This window comes from Rhinolophus sinicus, linkage group LG10, assembly GCF_036562045.2.
Source record: "Rhinolophus sinicus isolate RSC01 linkage group LG10, ASM3656204v1, whole genome shotgun sequence".
Lineage (NCBI taxonomy): Eukaryota > Metazoa > Chordata > Mammalia > Chiroptera > Rhinolophidae > Rhinolophus > Rhinolophus sinicus.
In genome coordinates this window covers 45,843,775-45,856,232 of record NC_133759.1, presented here as the reverse complement: position 1 = coordinate 45,856,232, position 12,458 = coordinate 45,843,775, and the positions used below count along the sequence as shown (strand labels likewise).

Here is a 12,458-nt window from a genome sequence, read left to right as displayed (position 1 = left end):
TCACACACATCATAGTGGAGTGAGTGCCCCTCCCATAGACGCTCCGACAGCAGTCAGAGAAGCTTTGGACGGTCTTGCCTGGTATGGAGGAGGGGTTTGGTGCCGAGAGCATAGCTGGTCCCACACTGACTAGACAAAGACATCCTCACATTAACTCACAGGCATCTTGATGCCCTGGCAGAGCAGCACATTGGATCTTACTAGTTTTTCCTGGAATTAATGGTACAAATTTGGATATGGGAAGTAGGTGCAATCATAGACTTGTTGGTATGACATACATATGGACATGATGTATCATCGGCCTGCAGCAACCTGCCATCCCCAACCACTCCTGCTTTGTACAAACCAAACAGGTACCTTCTTATCTCTCCAATGGATCCGCTCCTGACAAGGGTACTAGGGCTTAGCATCACCCTGTAAGTCACTGGCTAAAGAAATGGCTTTTCACATATACTCATTAAATAACTCATGAGTTAGACTGACATTCCACTGTGAAGTGTAGAAAGTGGTGTTCCTTTACAGCTTATGGGAAAAATAATAGGCCACTGGATATGCTTTCCTCAATTTAAAATTGCTCATATGTATATGAACAGTTGTTACCTATAAATTTAAGTTATTCATACATAATTGTTTATGTACATAAATAATTTTAAATTGAGGAAATATATATATACATATATATGGGCACCCTTTATGTGTGTGTGTGGGTGCCAAAAAAACGTATACACATTTTGAGCAAGGAAAAAACTGTATTAAAATTACGCTGATAGTAACCACTTTGAGCACCTCTTATAACTGCATAAGTTAAATATGACTTGTATTCATCTTTTGTTATCGGTATATATTGAGTATTACAATTTAAATAGTTTTTTAACCTTTCTTAAAATGTGTATACATGTTTTTGGCATCCTCTGTGTATATAAATTTTGGGTGTATATAAATTTTGGGTTCTGCTAGCAAGTAACAATGAAATTAACAGACACACACACAAACATAAGAAAATAGGCAATCAGATTTAGTTCAATTACTTGCTTTTTTGTAGATTTGTGGTTGTGATTTTATATCTGAAGAAATATTTGCTGAAGAAAATATTTCTTCTGCTTTGTACAGAACTGAATTCATTTAACACCCATACAGAGTGTTCCAGAAATCTTAGTACAGTTTTAATCTTTAATAGCATCAGAAGTATGGATTTGCAAACATACCAAAAAAATCATTTGAAATTTAATTATTTAAATTTCCCTTATGCCTATTTACTTTTGTGAAGTTTGAAAAATAAATATTTAATCATATTTACCTGTTTCTGTGTGATTGAAGATGGTAAACACGGACTGACACACAAAATTAAAATAAAAAAATATGTATTATTCAGAACTATCAAAACTAAGAAAATGCAAAGAAATTCAAGGAATTAAACTTTCTTTGTGAGTGTGTAAGTACTTCTTCTGAAGGAATTAATCTTGGAGCTCTACTAAGATGTCTGGGACACCTGTTTAATGAGCAACTACTTTGTGTCTGAGACTGCACTATGCATTAGAGATTCTAGAAATACAATAATAATAATAACAACAATAATAATAATACAAACAACAACAAATCTTCACAGTCCTTCCTTGCAAGGAAGTAGTGTCCACTGGGAAAAGAGACCAGTGAACCACAACTTAAAAAGGGCAAGGATTTTCAGACATGAGTGTGCTAAAGAATTGTGGCAGGCATGCTAACCAGGTGGTTTCCTGGACCCCTTCTCCAACTGGACAGTTTTAAAGTCCTGGAAACTCTATTTTTGGTGAACAGCCTCTAGGAGAGTCTGAACCGGATGTTCTCAGTTGTCCTCAACCTCGATTATACATCAGAGTGGTACCAGCCTGAGAGTCTTGTTAAAAGACAGATTCCTGGACTCCTCTCCCAGAGTTTCTGAATCAGCAGGTTTTACATTTCTCACCATTTTCCAGGTGTTGCTGATGTTACTGGCCCAGGGACGACACTTTGAGAACCACTTATTTATAGAAAACACCTAAAATTCTGCAGTATGAGATTGTGCACGTGATGGACAGGATGGGCACAGAGAACCATCGGAGGGCAAACGGGCTCTACCTTAAATTGACCAAAGTAACAATAATAGCTACATGTGATTGACCCAAGAAAGAGTACAAGGACTTTACCTGCATTAGCTCATTTCATCCTTTCAATAAAGTATGCAGGAGCTACTTAGCATCCCCATTTTGTAGGGGAGACTAGAGAAATTAATTAATTTGGCCAAGTCCTAAACTGCTATGTTGCAAGATTAAGAATTCAAATCTAGAAAGTCTGATCCAGACCCCATACTCCTAACCATTCTGTTTATAGAGAGGAGTAAAAGTGGTTGCCAGTGAAGGCTTCCTGGAGGGATTGGCCTCTGAGTGTAGATGGAAGGCTGAGTGGACATAAATATATTACTCATTTTTTCGGTGGGTCTGAGTATCAGACCTTCCAGAAGAACCAGTCCTCCCCACACATCTACCCTAAGCAAGACTGATTATCGGGAGACTAGAATGGGTGTTTGACTATGGGATGCTGAGAACGGTTCTAGGAACTCGAGGCTAGAATTCCATATCTATTGGTAGTGAGTTGGGTTGAACTAATAGGAAGTGAATAAGAGATTTATCTCACTTTTCACACATGTAACAGGAAGTTTGGAGATGGTCCCTCTAGTGTTAATTCAGCTACTGAAGCATGTCAACAGGGATAGGTTCCTTCCTTCTTCCAGCTCCCACATCTCTAGCATGTCTCTGGGATCCCCTTAGTTGCAAGGTGGCTGCTGAATCTCTTAGTGTTCCAACCATTCAGGCAGGAAGAAAGAGAAAGGAGGGAGAGAGGGAGGGAGGGATGAAGCAGTGTCTAAATCAGGGAGCAAGTTATTTGCCACATATCTTCAGCAGACTTCCACTTAGCCTCATCAGCTAGGGGTTTTAACTGGCCACTTCAGCCTTAAGGATGACAGTATCCCCTAAACCAGGGCTCAGATAGTAAGGAAAAAGGAGAGAGTGCTGATTGACTAGGCAGCTAGCAGTGTCTGCACAGATTTCCTCCCAATTATCCCAAACAAACACCCACAAACTCTGTTTTATTTAGTATATTTTACTTTAGAGAATAGTGGGGAAACATTACTTATCTGTAAATAGCCTCTTAGAAAGGGTACAATTATATAATTATACTACCCCCTAGAGAGTTTCTTTCTTCTAAAAACTCTTTGAAAACTGTTCAAGGTTGAAGACATTTTGATCTTAATTTAGTAACTTGCAGTTGATTATCCTGGAATGACATCCTTTCTCTGCAGATGTTCTGTCAGACTTTAGAAAATTCTGGAAGAAGTGGACAGAGAAGTTTTATGGTACATATATAAGCAATATAAATCTGTTTGAAATAAAATCCATTTGGGGATCAAAAGGCATTTCATGTCTTTGCTATTTTTTTTCTTCTTTCCACATTTTCACAATTTTTTTCTTTCTGAAACGCCTTTGAAGAAATCTGTTAGATATCACCCATCCATTTCTCCTGTCTGAATTCTTTATTAATAAACATTCTTCAGCATGCTCTCTCTCACTCCTCTTTGTCAAAATCATTTCTCTGGGTCCCCTCACCTCTTCTCATCTCATATTTGAACTCATATTTCAAAGCAAAGTAACAGTCGGCTATGACTTCTCCATAACTTGAAGAACCTGACTTTGTGGGGAAAAGGTAGACTTACTGACTAACTTAAAAGGTAAGCAATATGTGGAGTGTTTCCGAGAATTTAAAAAATAAGATAAAAATATAAGCACTGGAAGAAACTTAGAACTGATCCTGTTCAAATACTTCATTTTACAGATAAGTCAACTGAGGTCTAAAGAAAAAAAAAATCATTAGTTGAACACTAAGAGATCTTAAATCTCCATAAGGTGACACAGTGGAAGTTCACTTCTTACTCAGTAAGTAGTTCAGCATGGGTTTGGTTGTTTGGGGCTCAGTTTTCTCCTCAGTGATTTAGGAACCCACCACCTTGATTATGTGACTTCTACGTTTGGCTTAAAAAGTAAAGGTGAGAAAGTTGCCAGCTCAAATATCAACTTATTATCTTTCAAATCAAAACTATTCATATCACTTCTGGTCACATTGCTTGAGAAAGAACCAACAATGTGGCCACACATAGACAGATGCAATCAGAGAAGGAGAATGTTGTCCCTGGCTTGGTTCTAGTGATGCCTCTATAATCTGGGGCAGCTAATTAAAGTCTTGAGTCAACAGTTGGTCCTGTCTGCCATAGTGAGTGATTAGCCTACGGTGATGGATTAAGTGTGTGTGTGTGTATAGCAAACACACACACACACAGCCTATATTCATTAGTACAAACTGACACTTGGGGGCTTCTAGCTTGTAAAAAGAGTATAAATAAAATTTCCTTTTGTTCTCTTTCCTAGTTCAAGATCACTACTATCTATTTCCCTTCATCCTAATACCTCAACCCCACCTCGGGATCAGATGGAAACTGTAAAATAAATTATTCCAAAGTCTCTAATATTTTAAAAAGTAATGTAATACTGATATCCTAACAATTTTATTCTGTGCAACTTTTACCAATTTCAAGTAATGAATTTGTGGGAAGTAAATCTAGATTGATACCAAAAAAGAGCTGATTTTTCTTTTACCCAAATACTCTGAGGCACGGTACAAAATATTTGGACAATTAGAGGAATCTGAATCTCTTGATTGAAAATGAAAATATTTTCAATTGTAAAAGTAATACAAATTCATTGCAGTAACTCCCAAAACTGAGACGGTATAAAGAAAAGTAAAATTAATCCAAATCCCATTTCTGATAAATCACCTCTGTAACATTTTTGAGGATTTCTTTTGAGACATTTTTGTGACGGAGATGCATACCAACACATCGCAAGCATAAAATATCTCTAATTAGATCAAACTATAAAATTATTCTGTAACATATTTTACTCAGCAATATATTATGAACATGATTCCATGTCACCTAATAAAAATCTGTATCATCATTTTCATCGCTGAGCAGCACCCTGTGATTTATGTAACCAGTCTCCTACTGCTCATCATTTAGATTACCCTTGTTTTGCTTCTCTAAATAATGAAAGAAACCTCCTTGTTCATGTGGCTTTGAGTATTTGATCATTTATTTTCTTAGAATGGATTTCTAGAATGTGAATGGCTGCTTGTCAATTTTGGTACATACTGACATATTGTCTTCTGGAAAGTTTACGATGCCTTACTGTTTCACTAGAAATTTAACATCCTATGTGATTCTATACACTGTCACTAATATAAATATTATCATTTTAAAAAACATTTTTGGTAATTCTGATGAGTAAAATATGACACCTAAATCATTTTAATTGTATTTCTTTGATTAATAATAGTGAGGTTGAACATATTTTCCTATATTGATTGACTGTTTATATGTCTTTATTTGTAAATTTATGACCTTTACTTGTTTTTCTCATCAATTTATGACAACTTTTTATATATTAATGTGTTTATGTTGTTTTATTGCTACAAATGCAATTTGTTTTCTTTTAATTTACTAACTTTTAGTTTATGTATATAGGACTTGTTTAATATTATTAAATCTATTCAAAACCCTTTAATGAACACAGACATGGGGAAAATCTTCAGTCACTCTCTTGCATATTATAACAAATTTATTTTCTTTGGGGCAATATGGGAATGTAAATCTTTATTTCATATATTTGGAAAGAACCTATTCCCTCTGAAAGGGATTTTAGCCTCCATGATGCAGTAATGGGAGATTTCATAGGGTAGATGGAGTCTACAGAAGAAAAATCCATAAAACACAGTTCGTTGGTGGTAGTTTTATTAATAAAAATGACACGAGATTGTATGCTTGTCATCAGATAAAAAAAAAAAAATAATTTTTAGAATGAAATACTGATGTTAGCAAGAACAGCTTAAGATAGGCTAGTGGCCAGTAGTGGGGTGTTATGGGAGTTGGGGCTAGCTTCTGTCCCTTCCAAATTGCTAGGAGTTTAAACTCTGGAACTCCTGCATGGGGTATCTTGATCCCATCAGCTTAGCTAGTATGGATTGTCAGGTAGAGGGAATAGATTGAGAAGTTCAAGACTTCATCTTTGGTCCCCTCTGGAAATGAGCAGAAAATACTGTCAAGCAGAGGTGATCAGTCCATGGTTTGGAGACTTGGGACACCCCCGCCTCACCCCCCCCAACACACAGCCTCCTTAAAGTCCTTAAAGTTAGTGTGAGACAAAATGCCAACACAAATTATATTGATCCCAGCATCAATGAGGTGAAATTTAGTCCTTTAAATGACCCAGCATGTTTTTGTAGTGTGCCATACATTGGCAAAATGGGCAAAGCCATTTGACAAATCTATCTGGTACATTTTGAAAAACTGAAATTGTATCCATTTGTCAAGAACAGTGGTTACTTACTCTGCTTTATTCCCCAAGGTATATAACTAGATGGCATTGCAGGCAGTAAGATGTGACCCCGTTTCACCCCTGGAGCTGTCCAAGCCTTAAAGAAGCTGCCTCATCGGGTAGTTAGCTTCTTGTCACCAAGAATAATAAAGTAGATTTGTATGCTCAGCAAATTAAAAAAAAAAAAACACAACAAACTATAATCCCTCTAACTACTATATTCCAAGTTATTCTAAAGAAATCCTAACAATATATTAGGATAGTTTGGATATTTTTATTTGATTAGCCATAATCTTCTAGTTATGACACCCATCACCATTTTGACTGTTACAACATGTCCTTATTCTCTCATAGCCTAGCTGTGTGGTCTTGGGTAAATCACTAACCTGCTTGGACACAATTTTCTTTTATGTAAAATAGATGCAATATTATATGCTTTGAAGGACTGAAGAAGGCTGAATAGTAATATTTATAAAGTGCCTGGTATCTAGCTGAGCCTATAGTAGCTACTTGGTTAATCATATTTGTCGTAATTTTATTATTAAGTTTACTTACAAACATTGTTTTTTTGTATATCAGGAAATCTAAAATGTCTTCTGATACTGGAGGACTTTGGCAACTCAGAAAACTGTTTGGACTCCTCCAATAGACCTCACTTCTATTCTTAGATAATTTATATGAATGGAATAAATGATGCTTGGTACGATAACTCCAAGGTGATGAGAAATTAAATGGAGGTTCAGTATACACCTGGAAATATAAATGGATTTTCACACCCAGTGCAAATGTGGGAAAGGCATCATTCTCACATTATAAAGGAGGTGGTATGAAGAACAACCCACTTGAGGAGACTCTGGGTTGGGAGATGAGAGACCTCCTTCCCTTCTGTATTTACCCCACAGCTGCTCACAGGGGCTTTTACTCCTGTAGCAGGCATTCTCACCTTATACCCTTGTAGTTAGAAGTAAATTATACCACATAAGCATTATAGTTGTATTTACAATGAATAGGATTTATTTAATGTTTCCTATATTGCTGTGTTGTAATGATTAAGAGTGTGGTTTCTTGAGCTAGATAATCCTGGGTTGGAATCTCACCTCCATTAACTTTTTTTTTTTTCAGTTTTGTTGAGGTATAATTAATAAATAAAATTATAAAATATTTAAATCGTACATCATGATGATTTGATATATGTATACCGTTGTGAAAGGATTCTCCTAATCGAGTTAACTAACACATCCAACACCTCACATATTTATTTCTTTTTGTTTGAGAACACTTAAGTTTTACTCCCTCAGTAAATTTCAATTATATAATACTGTATTATCAAGTATAATCATTATGTTTTATATTAGCTCCTCAGACCATCTTATAGCTGAAAGTTTGCACCCTCTTACCAACCTCTCCCTATTTTCCCACCCCTCACCCCCTGCTAACCATTTTCTACTCTGTTTCTGTTAATTTTGTTTTTTCTTTACATATATAAATGATACCATGCAGTATTTCTCTTTATCTGTCTGTCTTATTGCCCTTAGCATAATGTCTTCCAGGTTCATCTACATTGTCAAAAATGACAAGATCTCGCTTTCTAAAGGCTGAGGACTATTCCATCGCCTCTTAGTTGAGTGATTTTTGGTATATTGTTTATACATTTTAAGTCTTGATGATTTTTTATTCTCTGAAAATAATATATTAACAGGCTAGTTTTTTATTTTAAGATTTTTTAAATTAAAAATATAGTTAGCATACAGTATTATATTAGTTTCAGGGGTACACAATAGTTATTCAACACTTATATACCTAAAGAAGTGATCACCATAATAAGTCCAGCAACCACCTGACACCGTACCACACTATCACAGTATTACTGACTGTATTCCCTATGCTGTATATTACATCCCCATGACTTATTTGTTTCATACCTGGAAATTTGGACCTCTTATTTCCTCCCCCATTTAACTTTTCAGTTATAGTTGACATTCAATATTATTTTGTATTAATTTTGGCATATGTATTGCTTATGGTTAGACATTTATATAATTTAAGAAGTGATCCCCCTGACTAGTCTAGTACCCACCTGGCACTATATTGCAGTTATTACCATATTATTGACTATATTCCTTATGCTTTACATCCCCATGGTTATTTTGTAACTACCAATATGTACTTCTTAATCCCTTTACCTTTTTCACCCTGCCTCCCAACCCACCTCCCATCTATAAATCTGATAAATCTAGTACCCACCTGACAACATATGTAGTTATCACAATATCATTGACTATATTCCTTATGTTGTACCCTACACCCCCATTACTACTTTGTAACATCCAATTTGTACTTCTGAATCTCTTCGCCTTTTTCACCTACCATCCCAACTCCCCTCTCATCTGGCAACCATCGAAATATCCTCTGTATCTATGAGTCTGTTTCTGTTTTGTGTGTTTATTTTGTTCTTTAGATTCCACATATAAGCAAAATCACATTGCATCTGTCTTTCACTGTCTGACATACTCCACTCAGAATAATACCCTCCAGGTCCATCCATGCTGCCTCAGATGGCAAGAACCTGTTCCCTTCCATGGCTGAGCAATATTCTATTGTATATCTGTACCACCTCCTCTTTATCCATTCTTCTATCGATGGACACCCAGACTGCCTCCATATCTTGGCCATTGTAAACAATGCTGCAATAAACATATAGATGCACATGTCCCCTTGAAGTAGTGTTTTGGTTTTCTTCACATAAATAACAGGAAGTGGAATTACTGGTTCCTTCTTTGTCGCTTGCTATAGCCTTTGTTTTAAAGTCTATTTTATCTGGTATAATTATTGCTACCCAGCTTTTGTTTTGTTTTGTTTCCATTTTCATGAAATAACTTTTTTTTTAACCAAGAAATAAACACTTTAATTCTCAATGGTTCCAATGATTAAAGTATAGTGTACTAAATAAATTTTAGTTTTACTATTTTTCATTTCCCCATGCATTTGTAAGTGAAATAACTTTTTTTTCATCCCTTTACTTTCAGTGTAAGCGTGTCTTTTAATCTGAAGGGACTTTCTTGTAGGCAGCATATGTCAGCGTTTTGTTTTCCTATCTATTCAGTAACCGTCTATTTTTGATTGGAGCATTTAATCCACTTACATTGAAAGCAATTGATGAAGATATGTAATTATGGCCATTTTATTATTCATATCTTTGATTTTTTTTCCATCTTAAAGAAGTCCCTCTAATATTCCTTATAGTAATACTAGTTTGGTGGTGATGAACTCTTTTAGCTTTTTCTTGTCTGGGAAGCTCTTTATATGTCCTTCAATTTTAAATGATAACCTTGCTGGGTAGAATAATCTTGGTTGTAGGTCCTTGCTTTTTATCATGTGGAATTTTTTGTGCGAATCACTTCTGGTCTGCAAAGTTTCTGTTGAGAAATCAGCTGACAATCTTATGGGAGCTTCCTTGTAGGTAACTACCTGCTTTTCTCTTGCTGCTTTTAGGATTCTCTCTTTGTCTTTAACCTTTGCCGTTTTAATTATAATGTGTTTTCTGGGCTTGTACATTTATTTCCTTCATCAGTTTAGGAAAGTTTTCCATCATTATTTCTTCAAATAGATTCTCAATCGCTTGCTTTCTCTCTTCTCCTTCTGGTACCCATATGAAACAAATGTTATTATGCTTGATGTTTTCCCAGAGGTCTCTAAAACTCTCCTCATTTTTTCTTTTGGATTCTTTTTTCTTTTTGTTGTTCTGATTGGGTGTTTTGTACTATATTGTTTTGCAAATTATTGATTTAATCCTCTGCTACATCTAGTCTGCTAGTGATTCCTTCTAGTGCATTCTTCATTTCAATTATTGTATTCTTCACTTTTGACTGGTTCTTTATTATGGTTTTCATGTCCTTTTTTATACTTGTTTCTTTCTTGAAGTTCTCACTAATTTACTTGAGCATCCTTATAATCATTGTTTCGGACTCTGTATGTGGTAGGTTGCTTGCCTCTATTTTGCTTAGTTCTTTTCTGAGCTTTTCTCCTGTTCTTTCATTTGGGACATATTTCATTGTTTCCTTATTTTGGCTGCATCTCTGTTTGTTTCTATGTATTTGGTAGGGCTACTATGTCTCCCAGTCTTGCCAGGTAGCCTTATGTTGTAGGTGCCCTGTTGAGTCCTAGCACAGTTTCCCTGGTCACCTATTCTGGATGCTCCAGCAATGTTCCTTGTGTGCATTGTGTGTGCCCTCCTGTTATAATTGTGCCTTGATTGCTCTTGGCATGTCATTGGGTGTGACTGACCTTCAGGCTGACTAGCTTTGGGGTTTGTCCACGTCCACAGCTTGTGGCCTGCTGTATGCGGAGTTTACCCCAGGGAACAGATTCACCCTAGCAGACTCTGGTGCCTGTTGAAATTGCCGTTTCTGTGTGCTGTTTATGGGGCTAATTGGGTGGTGTTCTGCTGTGGTCTGAGGCCAACCTCCAGGTATATTGGTCTGGAGCCTCTTGGGAGGGGCTCCAGTGCAGGCCAGTGTCAGCCACTGCCTGTGACTGGCTCGGGAGTACCTGGTAGGAGCTAGAAAGCAATCCATGGTTGGCTGCTGCCCATGCTGTACCTGAAGACGGGTGGGAGAGGCTCTACTGTGAACTGAGGATGTCTGCTACCAGTATCGGGGCTGGGGTAGGTCTGCAAAAAGCCAGTCTCTGAGGCCTGCTGCCACCTCCCAAGTCCCGTAAGTTTCAGCTGCTTACAAAGCCTCCTGCTGCAGACAAGTTGGGTGAGGCAGCATCCCAGTGAGTCAGCCGGGTGGAGCAGCAGAGCTCACCAGGCCAATCAGATTCAGATTTGGCCTGTGGGGGCGGTTCAACACAGGAAAGATGGCGTCCTGCATCGGAGGAGGACCTCACACTGGGAAAATTGGGCCTGTCCTCCAGCCCTGCCTCAAAGCCACACTCCTCAGTCTGCCCACCCCACCCCACGCCCCTATGGCTCCGACACCTCCCGAGTCACTGTCTCTCCGCTGGAGCCCAAGGTGATTGCCTGCGAGCGAGTGAGTCTGTGTGCGGTATTTAAGAGGACATCTGGATTTCCGCAGCCTTTGGTCCCAACCAGACAGTCGGAATTCCCACTGTTTTTCACAACCACATGTTATAGAGGCTCCTCTTCCCGGGAGCAGTCCTCCAGGCTAGGGTCCTGGTGTTGGGGGACTAGGGTCCCTTGCTCCTTCATGGGAATCTCTGTGTTTGAGATATCTCTCCCTATTTTCAACCACCATACGTGGGTGTTGGACCAGCTTGTTACACGTCTCCACCCCTCCTACCAGTCTCGACTTGGCTTCTTTATATCCTTAGGTATAAAACTTCTGTTCAGCTAGATTTCAGATGGTTCTCCAGGCTAATTGTTCTATAATTTAGTTATAATTTCGATGTGTTCATGGGATGAGGCAAGCACAGCGTTCAGCTACTCTGCCATCTTGGGTCTGTAATTTTATTTCTAGCAGGTTATTTTCTGATATGTGGAATGTTTGTTGAATCAACAAATGCTTAGTTGAGATTAAAAAATGTGATACTTAGCAAAGTATTAGCACTTATTATTATTCTCTCTGTTAATTTTTATAATAAATTATATAATAAGTAATAATAGTTTTATAGAATGCTTGGGATGTGCCAGGCACTTTTCGTATATTATCTCACTGACTCTGTACTACAAGTTTGTATGTAGATGGTATCTTACACATTTTTTTCCTTCAGGGGAAATTTTAGCTCAGCAAGACTGAGTAGCTTGCTGAAGATATGAACTAAGGTCTGAATCACTCCACATTTTTGTTCTTCACTATTTAATTATGTAATTCTATATCTGACTTTGTTTCTAATTGTTGTTTTTAACTTCCAAACATCTGATCAGAAATTCCTTTTTTATTCGGTGAATTTTCCACTTTGTGAGTTTTGGTGAGAAGCAGAGCTTTCCTCCTATTATACAAGGTGAAAATATCAGATACATCATTTACTCTTTTTCTCAGTGTTCCTTACAGCTGA

General features: G+C 37.3%; 1 protein-coding gene across 9 annotated transcripts in view; it reads left to right on the top strand.

Annotated features, from left to right (window-relative positions):
* Nucleotides 1-12,458, top strand: part of GRM7 (glutamate metabotropic receptor 7) — an 820,785-nt gene that overhangs the window by 14,107 nt on the left and 794,220 nt on the right. The gene's annotated exons all lie outside the window — the stretch shown is intronic.